Raw genomic sequence first — 27,405 nt, forward strand, 5'->3', positions numbered from 1 at the left:
TGCGACACCTGGGACGGGAGCTCCCACTTCAGGCTCCTGGGGGCTCTGGGGGGTCCCGCGCCCCGACTGTCGCCGTCCCCCACTCTGTGTTCGTGGGAGAACGCAGGGCGTTGTTTGCCAGAATGAGCCCAACACTGACAACAAACTGAGCAGCGTCTCTTGTGTCTCCCTAAGGTGTAAGGGCAACCAGGAGGTTAAATGAAGAATTCTTATCCTACTATTCCTTAAAAATTAAAGAGGATATTTTAAAATATTTGATACCCACCTTCCTAAAATTTTAATTAAAAAAAAAATTGGGGAGAAACATTGCACTAAATCTATTGGAAAATACCAGGTTAAAACAAAAACCCCAAACAAAAAACTCAGCAGTGCAGCTTTGGTGCGAGCTGCTGAGCGCCTTGCTTGGGTGCCATGGGTGCCGTGTGTTTGCACAGCGAGAAGGTGAATTTAAGCTTCTTCCCTGTGTCTGCTTTGTGCTGTGACAACTCCTGTTTATTCCCACCGATCTACCAAAATTCCCGGGCTCGTCCTCGCTGGGCCAGGGCAAGTTCACGCTGTTCAGATGGACGATTCAGGGGGAGCAAAGCCGAGACCCAGCACACAATCCCTCCCTTCAGACCCGGCTCACTGCGCTGCTTTGTCTGGTGACCTTTCCACAATGAAGTCATGTGTGTGATCGAGGATTAAGTAGTAAAATACAGTCTTTTAGCAAGATGGTTTTGTGAAGTGGTTCCCCCCGCTCCTCCCCAGTCACTGGTTTCTCAGGAGTTGTGTTTCCATCGAATCACTTGTAGACGCGTTTCCATAAACATTTTCAAACCCGTTATGCCAAATGACATTTTTAGGTGCCCGTGTTGTTACTAATAGTTTTTTAGGTGCAGGGCTGATGCTCACATTTGTGAGAAAGGAATGTGAAGTGGAAAATATTGTTTCGCTTCATTGCATCTAATCCCTCTAAACTTCATGTTCCTTGTGTCCGTGGTGTTTGGCAAATACACGATCAGCCCCTCTGGGATAAGGTGAAAAAGTGAACGTTTTTCTTTTGGATTTAAGCAAACAGAACCGTACAGCCACCATTAGAATATGAACACTGGCTCTCAGAGAAATGTTTTCTGGAGCAACAAATTCTACAGCAATTGCTGTTTGTTTCTGACCCTTTTGTGGCCCAGAGTGCTTTTTAGCAGAGCAAGAATGGGTTTAATGGTCAAGATTTGTCAGGGTGACAACTAACTTCCAGAAATGAGTTCTCCGTGCTCTCTGAAAACCTGAGTTACGTCAGCTGCTGCTTCTCCTGCTTTACAGGAGAAAATACATCATTTTAGTCTTAAAAAAATGAAGGATTTTCTTCCAAATCCCACTTTGCACCAGCGTAGACCAGTATGAAGTTTCCTGTCTAAGTTACTGGTGGCTCTTTCCTTACATAGGTCAGCAGAAAGGGTTTCATTAGCAAGGTAAGCAGCTTCCTTACCACTGCCTCTTCCTCACAGCTTATCACCACCCACTCTTAAAAAGTCTCAGCATAGTTTTCTAATACCAGCTACTTCATTTCAATTTGGATTTTTTTGATGGTGTGCTCTTTTGTTGCTGCTTTTCATTACTTACGAGCCTGCCGTTCTGATGGGAATGTGTTCCCCGGTACAGCAATGTGCTCGCTGTGTAGTTAGAAGAGTTCAGTCATATGATTTCAGGATTTGGAGGCTTTGTTATGCTCTGGTTCTGATCTGTGCTCAAGCTCTAATTCCCTTCCATAGGCACCCCCTCCCTGCACACAGCTGAAGCAAAGCCGGAGCTTTGATTTTAGCAAAGCCTGAAGCCCACCTGGTTTGTGGGGAAGCTGTGAGTGAGGTTGCCGTGCTCATGCCCTCCTTGGCAAGCGCATGTCTGGAAAAAGCAACAAACAGAAACAAAACAAAGCACCTTATTCTCCCAGCATGGGGAACCAAGCTGTGTGTAGCTGCATGTTTGACCCTGCACAAAAATCCGACAGCCAGGGTGTCCTTTGGCCTCAGCACGGCTGCCTGGGCCGCTTCAGCCTAAGAGGGCGTTCTGCAAAGCTGGGGTGGGTCAGCTAACAGCACAGATTCCATGTGTGCTACTGCAGTTTTGTGGCTGCTGTTAAGATAAAGCCCTGCTCTCCTTAATACCAAAAAGAATGGATAAATAAGTTTCTTAGAGTTTCTGAAGAAGAGAGAAGAGCAGCTGTTTGCCAGTCACGTTGGTAACAACGCTCTACCACCCCTGCTCAATTGAGGACAGGCGTTTCAAGCCAAAGGAGGTTGGGCTGTCCAGAGGTCTGACCCCAGCTGTGTGCTATTTAGGGGGCAGGTGGGAGAAAAGGTGAATTGGGATCAGCTGTTGAGTCTGCACCCAGCACGGACTCATTTTCTTGTGAGGGAGGTGAAACCTCAGTATCTCTGTGTGACTCCCAGAAGGAGCTTTTCTACAAGCAGTGGATTCGCTTAGTGCTCTTTGAGATTTTTCTCTCCTGCTTCCTTCATGAGGTCAGCAGACAGGACACGGATAGTAAGGAAAAAAGCAGATGAGTTTATGAGAACTCAAGGGGAGTGTGTGTCCTTGTTGGGAGGACCCGGTCCTCAGACAGCGAAGATATGGGGATGGCAGAATGAGTCCATGGCTAGCTTAGAACAACAACAGAGAAGCTTTGTGCTGCCTGGGTTCCAATCTTTCTGGAGGAATAAAAAGGAAGTAGAGATCCTGGTAAGGGCTGTGCAGCTATTTTAAGTATGTGTGGTTGTATGTACCTGTACGAGAGTGCTGAGTTCCTTTGGCTTCCTTAGTTTCAATTGCCTACTGTTTCAATCACAGTTCAATTCCTGTGTTATCCTTTCCTTGGGGTTTTGGGCAGGTTGTTTGTTTGGTTATTTTATTGTAGTGGTCTGTAGAAGACCAGCCCGGTCTGGGTTGGGATGGTAGGAGTGCAGCTCGGTGTTCGCTGTGCCCCAGCATTACAGCCACTGTCTGTACGTGACCCCGTGCACAGCTGTACTTCTGTGTCTGCGCACATATGCACCTTTCATGCTCCCAGTCACAAGGCCTGATGTGCTGGGAAACAAAATAAGTGAAGATGTTTTCATCCTCCAGACCCCCACATTCTTGTGATAATCTTGTGCTATTCCTGTTTGGCAGAAGAGAAGCTGAGGATGGAAAGGGAGCTGACTACCTGGCCTACTGCTGCGACGGGAGGCGCTGCCCGTGCTGTTGAGGTTGGTTTCCACACTCCTTTTCTTCTGTTTGTGCTGCTTGTGTGGCTGCTTTGGAGGCTCGAGTGCCATCTGTGTTAAATGGTCATCTCTAAAAGAGCTGGTAGAATAAGTTCTCTTACCCCGAGGTGCTCCGATATCACCCTCAGGTGATGAGATGCGTACTTTACTGTTGCAGAGTTCAAATGAGTCTCTTCAGTGTAACTCCATTATTCTTCATTTAAAAGATAAATATACTGTCATTGTCAGACCAGATATTCCCCTTTGTCAGCATTTCATGGCTCACTTCGTGGATCTAGATAGATTGATGATAGCTGTTTAATATTCTTTCCTCCATAACCAGCGATTTGAGAGTTGCCAACCCTCATGATGGCTGCTGTTTCTCTAAAGCATCACCTTAATGTACATTAGCCACACAAGACTATTAGGTTGCTTTCTCTCAAATACATACATGGGAATCTGAACACCTAAAACTGGAGGTAAATGAACACATCACAGTGTTATTTTCAAGCTGATCTCCTGACTTGAGGAAGGGGTACCGGGTTAATCGATGGCTTTAGCACAATGCCAAAGGGAAAGGTTTGATTTCTGACCCTTGGCTCCCTGCAGCACAGAAGAGCCAAGCGCTCTCGCTGTGACTACCTTGAAGATCACTGGAAGGTACAACCCGATTGCAGCCCCTGGTGACAACCAGGAAAGCTGTAGAGCTGTGAAGGAATGGCATTTGGTGACCAGCACAGGCCTGACTCAAATTTATTCTCAGACCCTTGGCCTTCATGTTCTGACCTTTTATGTGTGGCAAATGGTTTTTATTGACTCCGAGCTATGAAGTTGTGAACCGTGTATGTTTTCAGGTGGTCTGTAATTAGACTTCAGTGCTAATGCATCTGAAGGCAGGAAGCCTCCAGTTCCTCAGTTGTGCTGTCTGGCTGCCTCCAGCTGTATTCCAGCCGGTAGGAGTGAGCAAGGAGGTTGTTTTCGGCAGGCGGACCATGGAAGCATTCGGTTTATGTAGTCAAGGGGAGGTAGGTGAGGGTGGGGAGTTGTTTGAGGCTGCTTCTCTTCTCTTCATGTAAGCTGTGGAGTAACATTGCTCCCTGTGATAGTGTGGATCGTAGGCTGACAAAGGCAAAGCTTGGCTTAGGGCTGCCCACAGGGTCAAAAAGGCTGGGAACTCCTCAACAGGATTTTTTGCTTGCTTGTCATCAGGGGAATGAGTGCTGGAAAGAGAGCGTACTATTGTTAGTTGGAGAGGATTGGATCTGTCTGGGTGCCTGAGGATTGTTATTTTCCCTGCAATTCAGGTGTACAAAATTGCACCTCCCACCTTCAGACCCAGACCCTTCTCTCACTTCATCTGCTGTCTCTTTGGTGAAGCTTTACAGTAGTTCTCGTGACCTGAACTTGCTCATGGGGTGGTTTGATCATCTGTTCAGGACATCGAAGGAATCTCTGAAAATGAAACACATGCCAGATTTAATGTTTTGAAGATTTAAATCGGTAAGCACTTCTCTAGTACTATTTGAATGTTCCTCCATGTTCACTGCTTTCCTTTGGCTAAAAGTCCTCATTAAGACAATTAGAATGTATTGTAAATGTCAGTGCGTGTGGTATCACAAAACCGGTTGTGTGATGGTGGCTGACTGCCTAGACTGAACACATCAGAAAATCTCACTGCAAAGGCTACATCTGCCTGCATATACCAGGAGATCATGGCTGTTGTTAGTCAATAATAATGCTGTGGAGAAGCTCCTTTGTATAGTTCTTGTTTGATATCTCAACATACCCAGTGCCTTCAGAATATCTTATGGTTGTGGAACTCGGAAGGCTGCACATTGTCTAAAAAGGATAGGAGATTGTGGATGGTCTGCAAATAGAGCCAGCTCGCCTCGAGCACGAATGTCGAGTGTTTGCATGCAGCATGGCCAAAGAATGGAGCAGATCCTGAGGTTTGTGAGGGGAGTCCTGTGGTTAATAGCACTGCACCATAATCACTTCAGGTTTCTCTGTCCCATCCCTCTAGCAGTTTGTGTATAGACCAGATACAAAATCACTTCTTCTGTTTCTAATACGCTGTTATGTCTGTGGGGCAGGTAAATGCATCACAGAACGCAGGGGAGAGTGGATATTGGCAATGAGTGAGTCATTGTGAGGTTTATTTGTTGTTTCCTCTCAGCTGTGCGAGGTCGTGTTGCTGTGGACACAGGAGAACCGAGGAGCAGAAAACTGCTTCCTTGCCTGTGATTTCTAAGCTCGTCTTTTCCTGCCGATTCTGTGCACCAAGGAGTTCTGGTCCTTCTCAGTGACATTTGCTTCCACTTGTTTTCTTTCCTCTTCCTGTTCACACAGACACTTCAACAAACACTTGTGCTTATACTTACGCTGGAGGATACACTTATTCTTTTCCACTCTTGTCAATGTGTGTTTTTTCGGATGTTCTTACGTCAGCTCTCACTCTGGCTGTCTTTAGGCCTGGTTCATCCACTGCCATCCTTCCCATGCCCTCTCGTGACCCATTTTGGAGCTCAAGACGTGTGTTGAAGGTCGTGTGTCGCAGGTTTCAGTGGGTCTGCTGGGTTTGTCGAAGTTTTGCTGTTGTTTTTCGTTGTGTCCCTAATGAAACAGCCTGGCTGCTCTGGCACCTTTCAGCTGACCTTGAGTTTGCCATACTTAAGAATTTACATTCTACATAAATAATATGGAAATTATTGTTCTTATGGTTATAATATTATGGTTATTGCTTGCAAGTTCTGTAACCTCAGTGATGTCTTGGGAGATAAAACAAACTCTCAGTGCTTAAGTGTCTGTCTATAAACAACATCAAATCATGTTTTCTCCAATGTGATTGCTTCTTTTCATGTATCCCTATAACTGAACAAGCGTTAGAAAAAGAATTATTATTGACATACTAGAGAAGAGACACATTGAATTCAATCTTATAGGCTACCAAGTTGTTTCACCAGATAACATTAGCACATGCTGATGTTATTTACAATGTAATAGGTGGTGTTGATTTGAGGATGTTTCTCTTTTTCAGAAATTGATCGCTAAAAGACAGCGTGTTGTCAAATACTGCTGGAGCGTGTTGGGTTATGTTACTGTGCGTCAGTCCAGAGGGGATTTGAAAACCTTCAGGTTTTGGTGCAGTGTCTGTGATGCTTTTTGTGACCTAGCGCAGGTTGTGATGTGCTCCTGGAGATTCTCTCTTCCCTCAGGCCTGTGCAGCCCTAGGGGTGAGGCCAGCAAGGACAACACCAGCGTGGTTGCTTTCTGGATGTGTTTGCTGAGGATGGGAAAAGCAGGGAATGGATAACAGGGGAGATGGAGCAGGGACCTTGTGGCAGCCGGGGTAGGATGTGGAGCACAAGCCTCTTGTGTCTTCTGCAATGAGGGGCTGGGAAGGAACAAAGTGAGGAGCATTGACTTCTGGTAAAATGCAGCTGAAGAGATGGTCTGGATAGATAGCTCTGTGAACAGAGTTTTGGAAAACTGGCTGAGATTCAGCTGGAACTTGTTAGCAGATTGATCCTCCTAGTTTGTGCTTTGGGGAGAGTTCATGTAAATGATACCCAGGCTAACAGGCAACTTCTACAGGGGTGCAGGTGCCTGCCTTTCTTCTGGAAACGCTGTTAGCTTTACAGGAGAAGGAACAGAATCGGTTCTGTGCTTCTGGTGAGGAGATGACAGAGCCATTACAGCTCCAACTGAGCAGTGCAAACCACCGAAGCGTAAAATTCCTGCAAACTCTGGGAACGTGTCTCTAGAGAGCTTTGGTGCGGCCTCCCCTGCTTCCTCGTGAGACGCAATCTCAGCACCAGGAACGCGCTTTGGCTTTGGTCAGAGGACTTAGAGATTCTCCCAAGCCCGCATAAACTGCTGGTGAGTTACTACTGATTATTCCTTCACAATGCTAACTTTAAAGTCTCCGGTGTGTAATGGAGGATATTTAAAACATCACACATTTAATAGTAATTCTGTCATTGCTGTATATGCTGGAACATAATGTTTTTAATATTTTAAAGCAACTTCAAAGTTTTTTATCAGACCTTAAAAACTGAACATATTGACGTCTTAATTGCTAGCACAGAATATATAGATAATACTGTATCTTTCAGAGGAAACATGTTGTGCTGACAGAGGAACTGATGTGATAGAGCTGGAACTTTTTTCCCTCAGGACAGAACAATTATTGTATCCTTATGTCACTAAAACTGGTTTCTCATATTCTCACATATCATGAGCTATCTATGATTTAGGGTTTTCTCATCCATTTTAAAAGTTTATAGCTTACGCATCTGTTCCCTGGCCACTCGAAGCATCATTTTGTTGTAGTCAGTTGTCACTAATAAACATAATTGGCAACCATGGAGACAATGTGCATTGTATATGCAAGTTCACGTGGGTTCTCCCATGGACCATTCTCTCTGGAAGCAGGGCTGGAAATAGCAGCCAGGTCTCCAGCTGCTGCCCCGTTCCTGCTTTCCCAGAAAGCTGTTTCAGTACCGACTCGTTTACCACTAAACATATTTACACACAGTGACTGGCTTACCTTTTCCTGGAGCATTTTTAGACATTCCCATCCGTCACCACAGATTTCCCAGAGTTTGGATGAATCAATAGCTGGTTCAGCATAGCAGGCTGGGAGCCACCAGCAGGGATTGACAAATGGTGGGGAGGTGAGGAAGTGGGTCAGCTAGGAATGGAAAAGATGCTCTAATGACAATTGGTGAATCCAGTGGATCTGCTTGCAGATGCTTTGGTTTTAATCCGTGATGTCCACCCTGCCCTTCTCCATTCTCAACTTGAATAAATGTCAAGCAAGTATTTTCCTTCTTCAAGTCTGTTGCTGCTGAATTTCATCTGCCACGCTTAGAAATCTATAGTTCAATAAACAGGATGGGTTTTTTTTTTTTTCCGCTGTATTTTCCCATCAGTTTGAGGAGAAGCAGTGGTGACAGTTTCAGTTTTGTGAGCGAACTCCACACTTTCCCCAGCTGTATAATTTCCACTAACAGAAATACGTTTCTATTTGTTAGCGTTTGAAGAGCTTGGGCTGGGCTGGACTAAGGCTGTGTGGAGCCTCTTGTGCTCTTGTGGTGCTTATGCCTGCTGAAGCCAAGGCACAATCACTGGAATCAAAGAGTGGCTTTAGGTGGGTTCTTGTGTTTTCCTGTGAAATCCTCTGGTCAACATGAAGCAGGAAGCAGCGTCTCCTAGAAAACAGTTGAATGCTGTATATTTGTGCTCCCTTGGAGTTTAGGGACACTGACCTGAATTCTGCTGACGAATGAAATGTGGTAGAGTATTTGGCAATGTTCAGCTGTCCCAGAACTGGTTGTTTTCTCGGTGGTGAAAACAGCTATACTTTTTGGTTTTCCCTACTATGCTTATTTTGATTCTGTGGGGGGGTGGTGTATTTATGTATATTTTATGCAAATACAGTATCTGGTCTTCCCCCCACCGTCTTTCTCTTGGAGTGACCATGGAGTGTGCCCACTCTGATTCTTCTACTCCATTCAACAGCTCCTAGTTTTGAAGGCCCCTCTAACACTAACAACATGACCTGTGTATTCTCCTGCTCCTTTCTGGGACCTGTTTGAAACTGGCTCTTCCTCAAGGGCTTCTTGAACTTTTTATTGAGTTGAATCCCCTGCCTGTTGATGCTCTTGGTGAGATACCTCGCATGATCTCCAACCTTCAAGACAGGGCAAACAATGGGCAATATAAGATTCAAGGCTTTCAAAAGCCCTTCTGGGAAGTGTTTTTTTCATATGGTTTCAGATTTAAAGATTTCTTTCATTTTTTTTACGGAAGCAATAAAGAAAATTATGCAAATTTAAACAGGCTTTAAATATGTTCAATTTAGTTGTCCTTGAGGTATTGAATACTGGACCTGCTTAATGGAGTATCTGCTGTCCAAGAATTGAAGGTTATAGAATCCGGTCCAGTTCTGTAACTGTGGGTACTCGAGGGTTTCCCACCTGCTTTCCATCTGCTGCCCTGAAGCAGGTCCTGCTGTGTCTGCCAGCCCCGTGTGGGTGTCTCGGGTGCTCTAGGAATCCACTGCTAATCAAGATAACTCAGATTTAGGCATCTGAGATGATAAGTTATTGTCATTACTTTCGGTGGGTTTTTTTGGTTGTGTTTTTTAAAGATAACCTGCTTTTACTTCCCTCCCTGTTCTGATGAGCAAACCAGCCCTATGGATAGGACCTCGTTTGCAGCAAAAAATTGTTGCTGTAAACTGCTATCATCTGTTGGAGCCGTGAGCCTATTTCTGTTCAAATCAGTTTATTGCTGTGAAGTTTTGCCAGCCCTGACCAAACCACAGAGGGATTATTAAATGTCACAAAAAGTTTCGGTGGATTCCTGCATCCCTCTTTACTGTGCTCCCAGTGTCCAAGGTTCCTTATGCTGAAAGCCAGCGACAGCTCAGATCCAGTAGCTCTAAAGTGCTTTGGCAGCTGTCTTGGAGCAGATGTGGAGCAGTGAGGCCTCGGGAGGTGAAAGAGTACTCTTGCAAACTTGCAGAACAAAAATGTTCTTGCTTTTGACTTCCAGCACAGTTTAGAACGCTTTTTTTCTCCTCCTCCTCCTCCTCCTTTGTTCAAGTTCTGCACTTGGGAATGTTACACGTTTTTTCTGACTGAACTAGAAAATAGAAATATGCTTGTGCCTGCGCCCAAATCTGGGGCCAAGCAGACTGTGACTCTTGGCTGATTGAAATATAAATCCTGGCGTCTGGAAAATCCAGATCTAAATACAGCATTTGTAGCACCAGAGTGCTGTGGGAGGAGGGCGACAAAATATCCTTGTTGTTTCCACAGTTGCTGAAAACTAATGGAAAATGCTGTAGAAAGAATTCTTAAAAAACCTCAGACAATGCACTTACTAAGGTATTTCCTGAATTTGTAGGGAAAGAAAATAGTTTAAAGCTTAGTCTGTCAGGCTTCTTGTGCTGGCAGCACAGCCAAGACAGCAAAGTGAATCCATATGTTTAGTATTTGTAATGGACACGCAGGGTTACAAAAGAGGTGTGGTGGCCACTCACCTTGCGATCTCGCATGCATTTGACTTTGATTTTAATAAGACCGTGGTTACCTCTTATTGTCTGTTGCATATCAAGAGAACACATGAGTGTGTTTCTATTTGCACAATGCGTTGTGGCAAGACAGCAGCCTCTGTTCACAAGCTTCCCTCTTGTTAGTGCCAGTGTTATACTAATGCCTCTCATGCATTGCAGTTACGGTTATGTAGTGCTTTGCTTGGGCAGTATATTTAGCAAATTGTGTCGTCAAATGATTATGTTAGACTGAATGGTTGGACGTCTAGTACACAAATAATTATGACACTAAACTCACTATGTATGAGCTGGAGCCATAGCTGATTTCAGTGACAGATGGAAAACTCCACTGAACCTTTTATTGGCCATATGCCATTTCTGAGTGTTGGCCAACAACAAGATTTGTTGCTAATATATAATGATTTAAACAGTAAAAAGAGCAGCTGCACTTTGATTTTTGGTGCTTTTACTACAGGTTTTCCTGGAGCTTTTGAATATCTACTGCTGCTTTCTAATGCAAAGCTGTCACTTCTAGTCTGTGAGAAGGGAGTTTATCTTCCCAGCACTATCTCTGGTAGGATTTTATATTTTGATACTTATAACTAAAGCTCTCCTCTGCCTTTTATTGCATTATTAAGTTGACAGCATAAAAATGTCTCTGCAACGTGGGGCTGGCGATGGTTTGTAAGAAGCTGGCTCTGCTGTGTAGCGCCACAACAGAGCCTTTTTTAGGCTGTCAGTAAGTCTTATGTTTAATGGCCTGCCCGAGGACAGGGACACCAGCGTTCCTCCAGCTGTTCAGAGAAGACAGCTTTCAAAGCGTGGTTCATTGAGACAAACCACACGGTGTGGTTCACCACAGTAGCAGGACGGTGTTTGCGAATGTATGTCAATACGAACTGCAATCGTTATCTATGCAGAACATGGCACAGCGTTTCTACTGCTGCTGGCAGAAGCGAAAACTCGCTGCCACGCAACGCTTTGACCTTCGTTCCTCCTGGAGAGCTTTCACCGCGCTGTCCTTTGTCAATCTGCTCGCTCTGATATTCATCCAGAGAAAAGCAAGATTGGAATCTGGAAAGCAGAACGGTTCTGGCCCTGGGCCCAGCGTGGTAAGAGAGATACATGACAAGGAAGCTCATTCCAATAGAACTTCATATCTATCTTTTGGGGGGGAAAAAAGAACACTTCATTTTATGAAATTTGTATTTATGTAAGCTTGCATATGAATAAAACTGGCTAAACATTCGACTGTCCTGGGCAGCATCAATGTGCGCTGCATTGAGAAGTACTCTGGAGGTTTCTAGGATGATTTGATCCTGTTTGTCAGATAAGGTTCATCATGTTGCTTCTGTGCCAAGGGAGGCGTGAAGTGTTGGTCGCTGCATGAAGGCAAGCGGGTAGGGAAGAGAGCAGTTAATACCCGTATGCTTCTTGCACCTCCTTCAAAGTGAGTAAGAAATAAGATTAATGGTGCTCTCTCATTTCTGAGGCAGCTTGTTTGGAGAGAGCTGCAAGGACTTCACTGGGTGCCTTGGTTCCTGACCTCAGCTGTGCCTGAGCTCTGCTCTAAGGCTGGGCTGCCTCTGGGTCTCAGGCCTGGTTGCCAATGTTCCATTTTGATGCTGTCTGTAGTGCTAATCTGCTCTTGCATTGAATCAAGGACCATCTTTCTCATCTGCCTAGGTGCGTTGCCTTCTGTTGCTAAAATGGTTGTTCCCTGTAGGGCAAGCAAAGTGATTTATCCATGCAAACCCTAAAATATTAATTTATTTCTTACCCAATAGTAAAAAGAAGCCAAAGGAAAAGCCTCTATGTATCTACTACATCTTTGACCTTTGTGGTGTTTGCACGCCAGCTGCCTCCAGCTCGTGCAGGTTGGATTGCTTGCTGAGTGCTGCATGCTCTCTAAGTGTCAGTGTGCTGGCCCTGCTCATCCCTGTCTTTAACAGACCAACGTTTCCTTATGTTTGTTTGTTTTTCTCTTGTATCTCTTCCTTTAGCTTTGGAAAAGCAGCCGTGTAACTGCTGGCTGCAGGCAGGTTGTTTCTTCACAGCTAATAGCCTGTCTGTTACACTTTGAATGTTTGTTGGGATGCTCCTTATCTAGGTCATAGTTTTTCTTTCTTGTCAGATTCCTCCCACGTCCCTCTCTGATCTCACCTACAGCAAGCTATCTGTCTCAAACAGTCAAGCAGAGCTATGCAAAATATTTGTACAATGACACAGATATTTCCCACTTTGTCACATCTCGTAGAGCCTTGGACCTATGTGAAAACCGCATCAGTCATAGGCATAGAAAACAGTGTAATTTTTATTTGTTTTGGAACTGAGAAAGAAAAGATACAGTGCTGAGAGAGGTTTATAGTTGGTTGTGTTATAAATCTGAGACGCTACCTACTGGGGAATAATTTTCCCAGTGATGTGGATGTTCTTAGCGTATCATCTGTGAGCTGCGGGCTCGCTCAGAGTGTCCTGTGCATGTTCTTATCTTGCAGAGCTGGTGCACGACACCTTGTGCACCTGTGGAACACACGCCAACCACCTTCTTCCATTCATGACCATGTTTTTACACGTTTCTTATGCCACCTTCCTCTGGTATATTGTGGCAAATCAAGCTGAGACTAATGCTATGTAGAACAGCTGCACTGTTCTGTGCTGTTTTGGTGTGTGTGGCGGGTATTAAGAGGTTAAGAGATTCTGTTATCCCGGTGTTTGTGGTTAAGTGCAAATTGATGATCATAGAGCACTTGTGCTTTCCTTATGTTGTGCAATTCCCTGATGCTCATTAATGTCACTGACTGCATCCTCTGCCCTCTTTTGAAATATTTATTGGCATCAAGGTATGTTGATCTTAAACCTAGTTAAATGAGGTAGTATCTTTTGCTAGGAGGAAGCAATACCAGCTTACATTTTGAGACTGAAAAGGCTAGAACTGTTTTCAGATACCTTATGTCCACGTCGATTATCTAAAATTAAGGGGAGGAAAAAAAGGATGTTTTAGAATTTGTTTTTAATGTCCTTGAAGGTTGTTTTCCCCCCTTCCCCAAGTCGTTGTCATATATTTCCCATTGATGTTATCAGGCTGTTGTGTGTGCAGTCAAATAGGAAAGAATCAGATAATGGAAAATGATCACAGATTATGGAAGCAATAAAATTCTACAGTTTCATTTTTTTCCTCAAAACTTTATTCTTGCTCTATATAAAAAAATGCAATGATTTTTCCCTGTCTGACAGGTGTACTGTGGGCAGCGTTTAGCCATGGTTAGCAACACCTCTCTGATGTTATTGTGTAGCAAGACCAGTGATTTACAAGTTCAAGATAAGGGGCCTTGGCAGCATCATTGCAGCGTATGAAGCAATTAAAACGTGATGATTCTTGAGATGACATGTACAAAAATAAAAGCAATTTGCTAGAAATCAGGACTTGCTGGTGTCAGCTGGTGATTAGTATTTGTTGTCTTAACGGCCCGAGGTTCTTGCGGGCTTGTCTTTTTCAACACGCGGAGCTCTGGTTGTGACGGGCACGACTCGCGGTTGGCTGAGTGCTGTGGCTGTGATTTCTGTCCAGCTGGTATTGTGCAGAATGGGTGCGTTAAGGTCCTCTGCCAGACCTCGTTGAGCAGTCGTGCCAAGCACATCTGTGCGACAGGTAAAGCAACAGTATATGGTGTGCGTTTCTGTGACCGTAATTAACGTGCTTTGACTTTCATAAGATGGGACTTGGAGGTGTGGAAATAATAATTCCTATTTCTTGTGCCTCTTCCACATCTGCTGTGATTTCTGGGGTTTGTGCTGTCAGCAGCCTTCCCTTGGCAGGTGAATGGGGGAAGTGGGTCTCTGAAGCGGTGATGTGTAGTGACCCTTTGGTGTTTGCTCCAGGCGCACGTGGATTATCTTGTTTGTTCCTTAGCAGATCTGTTTTCTCTTTGCCTTTCGGCAGCTTACCCTACTGTTTCCTTGTGTGTTTTGTTTTACAACTGCTACACAGATCTGTGTTGAGTCTGGATGCTTCACAGCTACTGGAGACAGTGACCGGGCAAAGCAGAGAGCAGTGAACAAAGGCACCGTGGCTGGATGGGACCCAGACACATAGTGGGTTGGCTCTGCTAATGCCCAGCTGGATGAGTTTAGCAATTCCCTCCCATACATGTGGCCTTTAAAATGGGGACAGTGCCAATGTTCTGTGGAGGGGTAAAAAATTGCCATGTCTAAAGATAAGTGTTACTTGAGAAGTCATTTTCTTGATTATGCTGTACATGGCAAACAAAACAGGGGCAAACGAACAAGTGTTTTCTAATGGCGTTGACAGGAGGTGGCATCTGTTGGAGTCCAGGTGGATTTATTAGTGGAGTAACCCTGTCTCCCTAGAGCTTGTTGCTGTCACATGCTGCCTCAGTCTGTTCCCTACTGGAGCGCATACAAGTGCAGCCTGCAAATGATAGTTAATTATTTTTAACAGCTCAAAAGAAAAAATATAACTTCCTAATTCCATACCAATGTTGATGATAGATATATAGACAGAGACACTTGTACATGCTTATTTCTATAGAGATAGAATATAGTGAATAAAAAAGATTATCACATGATCAGATTAATGCGTTCAAGTGCCGTACTTTGATTTTCTTCTGCTGCACTGGATTTGATATGCTATAGAATTAAAATATTTCATGAGAGAAAATTTTGCTAACCAAATCCTGGCAACCTTTCGTTCTTAATCTCAGAGCTGCCAAGACAGATCCAGATGCCTGGGAGCCCTATCCAAATGTAGGAAAAGCTCAGGTGCGAGCAGAGAGGTTATGAATCCACAGCTGTGCTTATGAGCACTTGTAGCTATTCCGTTTTTTGCCTAAGTAGTAAAAACCCCGGACTTTTTAACCGCTTAAATTTAATAGAGATAGCAAAGTGGTTTGTTGGTTGTTGTTGGTCTTGTTTGTGGGGTTTTTTAGAGTCTAGACAATAATATGATTTATAAACTGGCCAGTGTGAGAATATTGCTCCTGTTGCTTGGAATCTTATACTACATGCGTATATCAGACTCTGATATTATGGGAACATCCACCTTTAACTGAAGTGATAGGTGTTGTGCATATGCAGCAGAACGAACCATGATCTGACATCATGTTGAGTTCTGGAGGGACATAATCAATAAAATACTTAGGTTTCTAGGTCATTGTAGGTCTAGCAATTTATCTGTGTGTGTAAATGATACTTAGTACCATAATACTCTGTTTGAAAGAGAAATGATCACAACCAGATACTGCTAAATGTTCTGTTCTCGGGTAACCAGCTTGTTTGAACAGACAGTAAGGTTGTGCATGTAAAGCAGATGATGTTTTTGTGAGGTTTCTGTTTGCCCCAGGTATCTCTCTACTCCTGCACACCCAAATATGCAGTGAGGACATATGGAGAATTTAAAAGCTCTCAGAAAACAAATGTTCCTTCACAACTGATGTTTTCCTCCTGCTGGTGACAATACCTCAGGACACCAAAATGAATGGCAGAAATGGAAGCAAACCAGCATTTATTTGACCAACAGTCTTAAGCATCAATGTGAAATAAATCAGAACGTGTGTCTGCTTAAGACTTTTCTTTGTATTTTTTGATTTGTATGATTTTTTGATGCTTTCCCTCAGAGCTTGAAAGCACCGGTTATTTATTAGCGTAATATGATTACACGCCTATCTGCAGGTTTAAGATGAAAATTGAAACCTTGCAATAATTTGGCTAAAAACTACTAGAGCATTCAGCCAGCTGTCAACATTTTCAGAGAAACCCTATTAAGCACAACCAAGCTGTAGCTGTGTAACTGATATCTGAACACAGTCAGCATAGCTACCTGGGTAGGTGGCACTTTGGCTGGCTTCATTTGCTGGCTACACATATGAGTTATTAGCAAAATGCAATTTGGTGACAGCTTACACACTGTGGGCCATAGACTCTCCTCAGTCCACATGTGCAGCTTGTAATATAGCCAAATTAGATGCATTTATAACTCATTCCCTCCCTCCTTCTCTCTCATACCACTCTCCTCCTTTGCTCTGTACGATCTGTATTTGTAACTTAGATGGACTGGGGCTTTGTTAATTACATTTCCAGGAGAGTATTGCTTGCTATCACCTTATGGATTCCTTATAGGTGTAAGTGGCTCAGAACTGATTAAGAACTCGCGGTAGGAATAGCAGCAGCAGTACTGTTATCTAAAATGTGACTGTAGGTTGTTTAAATGGTGGGTTTTACCTTACAAACAAAAGAAACCGAACCACTACAAAAAAAACCCAACAAACCCAACATTCTGCTTTTGGCCAACGCAGCAAATATGTGCCAAAACCCACCTAATGCCCTTTCTGGATCCTAAAGGTAATTAATTTGTAAGGCAGAAGCAGTCAATAGAATTGGTAAGTAATTAATTTGCTTTGTTTGCATGTATTTTCACTTGTTATGTAAATTGTAACAGTTGAATGGCTATTGATATATTCAAATCTAACAAAAACGTATTCTAGATCCTGCTTTGCAGTGTGTGCAGCCTTGGGGACTTGCATGTTGCAGAATTAACTTATTTGGCTTCTTGTTGCCTACAGAATGTGCATCATATGTAAATATTTACAGTAGACATATGGACTAATTTCATTGCTTTGTCAAAATGATACCAGTGCATGTAGTTACACTCATAGTTTGTGTTTGAGGAAACAGTCTCTGTTACAAGGTCTTAGTGAGTTTGAAGAACCCATGCAACCCATGCACGCTTGGTAACTCGAAATGTGAATGTTGCTCTGTTTTCCCTCGCATGTTTCAAATTGTTCCTGTGAAACACTGCACACTGAGCACTACAAGCACGTGGCAATTTATTTGGTAGTACTTACTGTATTTTGTTTGTTATATTCTTTGTTCTACCTTCAAGCCTCCTTTCTGGCAGAGGATTTTACTCAGCTTTTAACAAGATAGTCGTAATGAAGTAGCCTGCAATCTCACCAGCAGCGAGCAAAGTATTGCGAACGTTGATTTAAAGTTTTACTCATTGGTTTGCTGCAAACAATTTCTTACTGAGATAACTCCCTTCTGGATTTATTTGACAATCAATTGCTAGGTGCTATGCAATTAGCAAGAACTACACCAAGTATATCAAATTTATGCTAGACTCTCCAGTACTTTGTGAAAATTAATTCGGATGGACATCAGCCTCCCTCTTTGGGCTGCACTGCCCGCTGCTGAGTCATCAAACCTGTAGCTGTCTGACACAAAGCTGGCTGCTGTGGCTTCTGTGTCCCCGGAGCAAGCAGCTGCAGTGATTTGGAAGTCACTGCCCTGCAGTGATTTACTGCTGTCCCTCTCCTAGGAGTTGCCTTTCTGCAGCAGAGCTGCTGTACCAGAGCACAGCCGCCCCATTCCACAGTCCAGCACCTTCCAACAGTTCCTTTTTAGATCAAACTAACCTACATCCGTGTGTTTTCACGCAGGGGTGTGTGTGAAGTTCTATGAAGAAACACAATCGGAGCTGCGAGATCCACTTTAAAGCGGCTCCAAACCACACCAAATCAGATGGTGCCCCATAGGCTGTGTGGTTGTAGGGAAACAGGATCACAGCCATAGCGAGGCACTAGTGGTAGGGCTGTGCTGCTTTGGATGCCTCCGAGGACATTTAGCACTTTGGGTACCCAAAGAAAGCACAACTTTGCATTGCAGTTGAATGATAGCCCTTTCTGCGTGATATTCAAAAGATACTTCCAGAAATGGACACTGAAGTGTGTGGCTGACAAAATCCTGGCTCCCCAGGAGGCTGTTAACAGTGATCTCAGCCCCCGTCCAGTGTGCACTGTGTGGTCCCTTGGCTTCTCTTACCTGGCAGGATTTGAGATTCGCATGAGTTTCCCCAGTTCTGGATGCTGTGAAAGCAGGAGTCCTGCTGCTTTCAATACCTTACTCATTCATAAAAAGTGGACCTGGCAGGGACATTCATAGTATGGTGGGAAATGCATACATGTGTCTGTGATTAGAACAGACGCTGTATCCTGGAAGTCATCCAGCCGGCAGGCTGGGGTCTGGGGAGTTTTGTCATTCCCCTCCCGCAGCTCTGCGCTAGCGCGGTGCAACAGGCTGCATCCTCGACCAGCACCACTCAGAACAGCAGCTGAACGAAGGTAGAGGGGCGCAGCATTATTTTTCAACCCTGGCACCTCTGACAATGCTTCAAGAGACAAGAGTTTCATAATTCAAGTCAGTTTTTCAAGGCAAAGGCTGCGTACCCATGGGCTGTGTGTGGTCTACCAGGGTAATTAATCTGGCCGGTTTCCCAGGATCGTTTGGAAGAGGTCTGCAGGCCCCTTTATTGGGGTAGCCTGTTCCCAGCTATCTTCCTTCTGCTGTCCTTCCCCCTTATCATGTTATTGTGTGTGAGCAGGATATTTGTTTGTGATGGGGGAGGGAAAGCTGAAGCATGTCCCCCTGCATTTAACTAGTGACATGTAATGGCTGGGCAAAACTGGGCTGCGTTAGCCAGGAGACTTCTGATGTTTTTCCGATTACTTGCAAGCAATGGGGCTTAAACGGGACATGCACCAAATCTTTGCTGCTCCTCCAAAATTGCAGTAAACCAGTGAAAAATATAACCGGGGTAAATGCATTTTGTCCGCCACTGTGGAATAGGAGGTTTATTCAGATTAATGCTATTTACCTACACAGGATGTGTGTTTAACAGCAACACATCTGCTCCTTAGACATGCAGAATCGCCTGTCGGGGTGAACAGAATCTAAGCCTGATCCAGCTGTGTTTTCTCAGGATCTCTCTACTGGTTTTTTCCCTAGGTGTGGCAGTTTTCAAACCAAAGAAGAGTTTAACTTTAGCCCCTTAATTTTCTAGACTCACTAGACAACAAAGACTGTTACCTTCCTGCTTGGGAAAGGTGTTAAGCTGCTTGTCTCTGAGGAGCCAGAAAGGTGAGCTGGGGCAGGAGCAGAATAGGTGATGGGTTCCTGTTGCAGTAGTGGGAGCCTGGGGAAAGTCTCTTCTCTCTTCTTCTCTCTGGTTCTTGCTGCCGTCAAGCATTCAGTGCAGTTTCTTCCTGTGTGCAGATGAGAGCGCAGCTTCTTTGGTACTGCTGAGACTTCACCTTTCCACAGGTATTGGTGTTCTGTCTTCTGGAAAATAATAAGCCTTTGAGTTGGACAAAACAAACTTCAGGAAAGGAATTGTCTGCTTCTATCTATAGAGAGGGAATTGTGCAGCTAAAGGAAGAGGTCACACTTAATCAGAGGTCTAGTCTTAAATTACTTGTTCCTGACTGTCATGAAGTTCTGCAAAGTCTCTCTTTCTAAATTGCCTGAAGTGGAGGCTACAGCCAGCTCGTGTGCCTTGAAGACTGAGTCACAAGTCTGTAATGTTAGCTGGCTTAAGCCGTCTGATGATTATTTCTTTTCTTCCCCGCATAGCTGATGAAACGGTGCCTATTCCCTGTCTGAGCCCAAGCTGCTGGCTGCCAGCGTCTTAGGGGACAGTTTGCAGTCAGCATCTGCTCTGCTCTCTCTGGAGCCATATGGCTGTGATCCCAAAGCTTCCAGGTTCTGAGCGATGCAGACCCCTTACGTGTGGATCCATAGAGTGTCCTAAAGTCTCCTTCTCTGGGTGCAGAGAGGCCTCCCCCACTTGTCTGCTGCCAGTTATGGGCTGTTCAGCTCATGCAAATCTAGTTAATTACTTATTCAGAATTAAAGTGGTTATAATTTGACTGAGTTCCCTTAGCAAGTATGTTAATACTTTACTTTTGACTGGGAGTGTTTGCAGAGGGGCTGTGTTTAATGCTTCAGTTTTGAAAGCTAATTCAAGTTAATGTTCTCCAGCATGTGGTGGTGTTCCCCTCCTGTCCTGTATGCTTGCTCAGGATTTCAATTCTTGCAATATAGGAAAGCCTGAAATCATGAACCTTAGCCTGGGATAGCAAAAGCAAAGAAGCCTTAAGAGAGTAGTGAGAAAATGGTTTTGCTAACCCCATATTCACCTCCTGATATTGGATAAATTGCATGTCTGCGGACCCATCTGGCACTGCAGGGGAGTAATATCCTTTATGACAAAGACATTTTAGTTAAGGTTTTCTTCCAACTCTGATCCAGAAGGGGAAATTGATTTAGCCCGTGATGTTAGAAACCAAAATCAAGGAGTGTTGAGAGAGGGCAAGCTGCACTGTGACACCTTCTCCGCGTTCAGACTAGAAATGGGATCCTTTCCCTGCTGCAGTGATTTGTTCTTCACGTCTGCTCCCTTCTCACTCGGACACATGCGAAGTCACATGTGCTGTGCTCACAGCGCTACGGCTGTTCCTGGAATCAAAGGGCTCCTCATATGAGCTCCTCTGCTCTTGCTGTAAATGCCAGCCCACAGAGGACAAAGCTCTGGACTTGTTCTGTCCCGAGAGGAAACCTTTAGAAGAAAAAGGTTTTTGGTGTGAGTGTTTGGGAGCAGTACCCTAAGGGGAAGTATTTTTTTCCTTCTGTTGGTGCCAGTTGGACTTGCTTTTGTAGCTGGCAACGGTTTTTATAAAGCTGATATTTCTAAGTGAAAGGACAAAGACCTTTGTGAAGTTTGTTTTGGACCCTTTGCCTCACATTCAGAAGTGGGACACAGTGAGAAGATTGTGCCTGTTATCTATCTGATGTATAAAACGATAACAGCTTGCTCATAAAGTGCCAGCGGCCGTAGCCTGTTCCTAAGTAGAAGATTAGCGCTTAAAAATACCAGGTTTGGAGGTTGTGCTCAGTGGTACGTTACAGCGTTTGTGAACAAGGTGTAGGTGTAGCTCGCTGGCCAACAGCTTTGCTGTTCTCTGATTTCACAGAATCCCAGAGTGTCAGGGGTTGAAGGGCCCTGGAAAGCTCATCCAGTGCAATCCCCCCATGGAGCAGGAACACCCAGCTGAGGTTCCACAGGAAGGGGTCCAGGCGGGTTTGAATGTCTGCAGAGAAGGAGACTCCACAACCTCCCTGGGCAGCCTGGGCCAGGCTCTGCCACCCTCACCATGAAGAAGTTTCTTCTCAAATCTAAGTGGAACCTCTTGTGTTCCAGTTTGAACCCATTACCCCTTGTCTACCATTGGTTGTCACCGAGAAGAGCCTGGCTCCATCCTCCTGACACTCACCCTTTATCTAACCAACAGCCGCCATGCTCAGTAAAGTAGCGTATCAGCCCTTCTTTTTGGGGAGGAACAGGCCTCCCAAAGCCGCTCCAAAACTCTGGCACAAGTGTGTTTTCCCAGGCTAAGTGCTTCATATGAACCAGAATGTCTTGCCAAGTGAGGTTCATTAGGGACATTGTTTTGAAAGAAAATTAGAAAAAAATTGTAGTGATGTCATTCCTGTTTCACCTTTTGGGAATTGAAAGTGTGGCATTTGGTGTTTTTTTAGTGATTATTATTTATTTGAATTTTTCTTCTTCTTCTTCTGTTCTAAATTGGAAGCAGATTTTCATTTTAGAGGTTTTTTTTTTCCTCATATATCTCAAGCATATAACTGAAGTGAAAATCAGACATTTAGATTGAGTTGTAATAATTTTACAGGAAAAAGTTTCATACATTTCCATTCAGATTTGGCAGAAAGTGGGAGGTTTGAAAGCTCAGAAGCTTTTATGAAAGCAAACCTCTGTTCTTCAGGCAGCTTTCATGCCTGTCCCTGCAGTGACTTCCACCTAGATTACTGCAGTATACTGCAGTGAGGGATGTGTGTGCAGATCAGCAAAGGCTTCGGCTGAGTGTGACGTGTCTGGTCCTCTCCATATGAACACCTGCGTTTTCACTTGTGTGATGCTGAAGTTTGGCAGGGACAATTACCTGATAATATGATCCTGTTGCTTGCTGATGACTGTCAAAATTATTGACTGCCATGCTTGGAGTATGAATTAAATATTTAGTGAATTTTTAAAAATAATATAAAATGAAAGTTGAGAAATCCCTAATCTCTACGATATAGGCTCATTCAAATCATCTGTCAGCGCAGCGCTACAAGTGCACCACAGGAGAACTCAGCTAAAAGAGGAACTGAAGGTGACTTTCATTACTATTGAAACCTGTGAAATTTTGTCTCTTGAAGTCTGGACTTAGCTCGTGAAAGTTGTTTCTTATGATACGCAAGTGGAATTCATTCCATGACTATTATGGCAACTACACTGACGGGTAACTGTAACACTAACTTTTCTCTTTATCTGAAGAAGTAATCTCACATTTTGTTTTGCAGCTTGTCCCAAAAATGAAGGTAAAACAAAAGACACACAAAGGCAGATGTGATTCCTCGTGCCTGCCATCACAAATACTCCCCTGAAAAATCATAATGGGAAGGATGAAGATTGGTGCGTTCGTTAGGTGAAGCAGCTTGCTAGCAGCAAAACATGATGGGGAACCTCCTCCTTCCTGAGGCCGATAGTTCACGTGCAATTGCACACATATACTCTCTGTGGGATTAAAAAAAAGGCTCTTGAAAGGCCAAGATACCCATTATGAAGCTCTCGGGCTGGAAAGCTGCCATTTATTAGCTTAATATGAGCCTGGCCAATTTTTCAGAACATACATTATAAACAGAACAATGCCCAGTGTGTTACGTTTTCAAGGGGCTTTCAGCCATTCAAGAAATCATTCTCAGGGATCCTAAAGATGTGCTTCAGCAGTGCTTGGAAAGCGTTTAATTTGGAATTCATTCATTGTAGAAATCAATAAGATGCCGGTTCTCAAGCATTTTTAACTTCGTCCCCTCCTCCTTGCCCCTACTGGCATCCTTAATTGAGACTTGTCAACACAACGGGAGGTGCCCAGCTGGGCCACTGGTGCAGAAGCACCAGGAGAAGGTGGCAGGGCAGAGGGTTGAGGTTGATAGGAGTGGCTGGGAGCTAAGGTGCCCTGCAGAGGAGGGATGTTGTGTGCTCGTCCTGGGTGCTGCTCTTCATCCAGCCTGGCCTCATTCCCCGTCTGGGCTGTCTGGAGTGGCCTCCCAAGCTTGCCCAAGCCAAAGTGCTCTGTTGGTGCTCTGGCTTTAGACTCTCTCGCTTTCTTAATTTTCTGAGTTGATTTTGAGTTGGTTGATGATTTTGAGTTGGTTGATGATTTTGAGTTGGTTGATGATTTTGAGTTGGTTGATGATTTTGAGTTGGTTGATGATTTTGAGTTGGTTGATGATTTTGAGTTGGTTGATGATTTTGAGTTGGTTGATGATTTTGAGTTGGTTGATGATTTTGAGTTGGTTGATGATTTTGAGTTGGTTGATGATTTTGAGTTGGTTGATGATTTTGAGTTGGTTGATGATTTTGAGTTGGTTGATGATTTTGACTTTTTAATATTTGATTTTTAATTTTAAATTTAATTTTGATTTTATTTTGAATTTTTATTTCCACGTAGGACTAAGGAGCAGGGAGGGGTTGCAGGACAGGCAGCCGCTCTGTCCATTGAGGTCGGGAGGGACGTGGCGTCCCACCGAGCCAGGAGGTGCATGAGTAGAAAACGCAGTAAAGGGACTTGAGGTTGTGCCTTCCCCTCGCGATGTTCCTGGTGCTGCCTTTGGCCTTCTCGGCTGCTGCATCTCCAGGCTTGGCTCCGCTGCCTCCTTCCAGATACAGCCCAGGCCTCTGCTTCTGTTGTTTCACCATAACGGTGTGCGCTGCAAACACCAACTGCACGTGAGCCGTGCTTGTGCACAACTGCACGAGCGGCCAGCAGAGCTGCGCTGACCTTCCATTGCACCTTCCAGTGCAGCACACAGCGGGGTGGAAAATAACCCAGCTATGTCAAATGATGTCTGGTACAAAACACACTTTGCTTTAACAATTGCCCTTATTTTAGCATTAGTGGATTAGGAGAAACCTCTCAGGGTATTGGAATAGGAAGCTAAAGACCTCAAAAGTGGGAAATGATTCTTCAGGTGACAATGAGAAAGGGCATTCAGAGCCTTATGCAACTTTTAGACTGGTTGGTGAGTTGCTTCATTCTTTGTATTCTTTTCACCTTATAAAATGATACAGAGATTAAAGATTATTCCACTCCTTTCTCCCAGTTTTAGCCATTTAATAGAAACACTTCACAGACGAATCAGGAGTGTTGGTTTGCCTCAAAGTTGGCAACATGAGAAGTTTTTATGAAATTTCCCTTCCATGTTTAGAATAGCAATAAGCACGGAGTATTTCATCCTGCTTTAATGGTCTGGATGTGGCTGCCTGGAAATACAGCCCCCTGGGAACACCTCACGCTGCTAAATGTGTTTTCATTCTGTATCAGACCCTTTCTCCCCCGTTCTAAGGTTTTTCATTGAATGGAAAGTAATTTTGGGGACATTCAGTGTTTTCATTTTACTAATGTAAAATCATAAATGTAATCTTGCAGTTTTGGTAGAACTGAAAAATCAAATCAGCGGAGCAAAATAACATAAACATATCTTGCTTCAATTCTCGCCAAGGGAGTTCAGTCGTTGAACTATTCTTGCAAAATGTTTCGACTTTTGATAAAACTCCATTTCCCACAGAGAATGCAGCTCTGGCTCACGTTGGCTTTGTAAGACTGGTGCTAGCCAGCAGCAATCCTATTGACTTTGCTTAAGATCTGGGCTCTAGTTTAAAGCAAAAGCTTCGGTGTGTTTACATGTTTGTGTGTTTCTGAGAATGATGCTTTATATAACTTCAGGGACCTTATCAGCAGGAAAGAATAGAGAAGCTGAAGCGAGTTGGTGCTGCTCAGCCGAGTGATGTATAGAACAACGGCAACAGCAAAATTACCTATTGATAACATTGACAAGTGTGATCTTTTTTCTTTTTTAATTGGGTTGAGTAGCAAAAATTAATGGTTTTATGCATCATGATAGTTGAAGCCAGTTATTAATTTGGCACTCTGATAGGGAGAAGGAAAATTGATCCGCAGCAGCACAAACGAGCAGTCTCGGATCTTAGCTGCTGGTGGTATTTTTTTAATCCCTGATGGAGATTACAGATTCCTGTCCATTCCTTCTTCAAGCTTATTTTTTATTGCTAGCATATCTTTATGCCTCCTTTTAATTTGAAGACTTAGAGCAATATTTTTACTGTCTATAAGTGAGCGTTTCTTTCAAATACGCCCTGATGTAAAATGCTGAGAGGGTTAGCTTTGCCTTTTTTCTTTACCTACTGTGTACTTTTTCTGACATGTTAGATTAACTTTCAGCCGCAGGCCAATCTGTCAAAGAAACAGGGAATGTCTCCTGCTATGACAGATTTGCCAGAGGCTGAGGTTTGAAACAAGCTGGGTATTGCTTCTTACACAAAAGTAATTTCTCCCTGCTGAAGAGACTATCACTGAATCAGCTGAACAGAAGCCTCTGACTTGCATTACGAGGTTCTGATCAGAAAATCTGCAACAGGCATGGGTTTTTTTTTTAATAAACTTATATGCCACAAAGGAACTCTGGCAGTGTAACTGTGGGAGAACTTTCAGCAATATAAGGTCAAAATAATTTCCTCAAGGATATCAGGAATCCAATATATATTTAAAAAACTTTCCTTGGTTGACTTCGGTATTGTTATCATGTCGGATGAATATACTGCTGCAAAGGCAGACCCATAGGTCAGGCTTTAACATACGGGCAGGACTTGCCCTATCATCCCAGCATCTGCTCCAGAAATAACCACCCCACTTCTTAAACCTGGCTCGATTTACTGTGCGAGCTGGATGAAGTTGTGCCCTCTGCACCTCCACTGTCCCGCCTTGGCTGTGGGGCTGAGGGGCCAGAAGGTGCTGTGCATCCTGAGCTTCTCTTTGCAACACAGCTTCTTCCAAGGGGACATCAACAGGCAGCTCTCAGCGAGTCCGGCTGTGTAACAACACCCGGGATCTTTGCAGGAATGGCTGAACAAGATCTATCACAGATCTCCCCTAAGATTGTATTGCCCCAATTCTCTGCGGTTTTAATAACGTTTAATAGCGTTCATAGTTATCCTTATGGTTGTGCTGCCGTCGGAACAGCAGACGTGCAGCTATCGATACTGTGAACCTACCCTGTTTATCTTGCTCCAGTTTATCTGCAAATGGCCTTTTAATCTTTTTATAGACTTGGTCACCATCAGAATTAATCAAGAGATAAGTTATGGTTTGTTGTAAACCGTTTGCGGTGGCTTCTGTTTACAAATAATTAATTGCTTGTGGCAAATACTGATTGCTGTGGGTTGAACAGGTCACCAGATGCCTGCTTGTGGGCTGGAAGGCACCTTACTCAGCTGCAGATATTCAGTGTGGCTGCACCACCGATGTGCAGATTCCAGCACACAATAGTGGTGCCATCATGATTTAATTCTCCCATATGTCTCCAGGACCACAGCCTTAGCTCTTCAAACAGGCCGAGTGGAGAAAGATTGCAAAACCCAGCAAGAAAATGTCCTTTTGTCCTTGTTCTGCCTGCCACTCTCATTGGTTTGGTGTGGAATGAACAAAGCAGAAGATGTGCTGTGGTACCCTTGACCGGGATTTTTAATAGTGTTTGTTTGCTTACTTGCTAATTTACAAAGTCTGGCAATTTGTGATTGGGTGCCCAGTCGTGAATTAGTGCAGCTCTATTGTATTGGAGGGACAAGCAGGTCAATAAGAAAAAGAGAAGCACCCCACATTTGTTAAACTATAGGAAAATGGCTTGAATGGCTTTGTGCTGTTTAGTCTGGTAATTACCTCAAAACTTAAAACAATTTCATGTCAGTTTAGTTCTTAGTTCATTCCCTTGCATGTTTAGTGAAGGTGATCTCTTGTTATGGGTTGTTCGAATGCCTCCATTGTGGGCCTTCTATCATTTTTATGAAGGTGTAAAAAATGTGTCATCTTTGTAGCATCTGCACAATGTTTACTGAAAATTAAGCCGGTTTAGAGCGTTGTATTTCAAAATCTGTTGCTGTGATTTCAGCGGTGACATTCTTTTATTTTAACCAAACTATTCTGAGGTTTTTATGGGGCTTTTGTCATTGTTGGTTTGTTTGTTTGTTTAGAGAGAAAAGATAGGGGATGCCACCTCTTGACAAAGTCCTTTAGAACACCCAGTCTGAAACTCAGTGAGGTTATTGTCTTACACAACCTACCTGGTTTTTAAAGACACTGGTGGGCAACACTTCACGTGTCCCATTGTCAGGCTGTTCCTGCTCGACACTTT

At 43.9% G+C, this 27,405-nt stretch overlaps 1 long non-coding RNA gene across 1 annotated transcript in view; it reads left to right on the forward strand.

The window, feature by feature from the left end:
* The first annotated feature begins 3,155 nt into the window (after nt 1–3,155).
* The window catches only part of LOC139828969 (uncharacterized), a 116,463-nt gene continuing 92,213 nt past the window's right edge, over nt 3,156–27,405 (forward strand). Inside the window, exon 1 of the long non-coding RNA XR_011741137.1 lies at nt 3,156–3,224. This is a non-coding gene — a long non-coding RNA (uncharacterized lncRNA). The remainder of the gene's footprint in view (nt 3,225–27,405) is intronic.

The sequence above is a fragment of the Patagioenas fasciata genome, chromosome 12 (genome assembly GCF_037038585.1).
Source record: "Patagioenas fasciata isolate bPatFas1 chromosome 12, bPatFas1.hap1, whole genome shotgun sequence".
NCBI classification, from domain to species: domain Eukaryota; kingdom Metazoa; phylum Chordata; class Aves; order Columbiformes; family Columbidae; genus Patagioenas; species Patagioenas fasciata.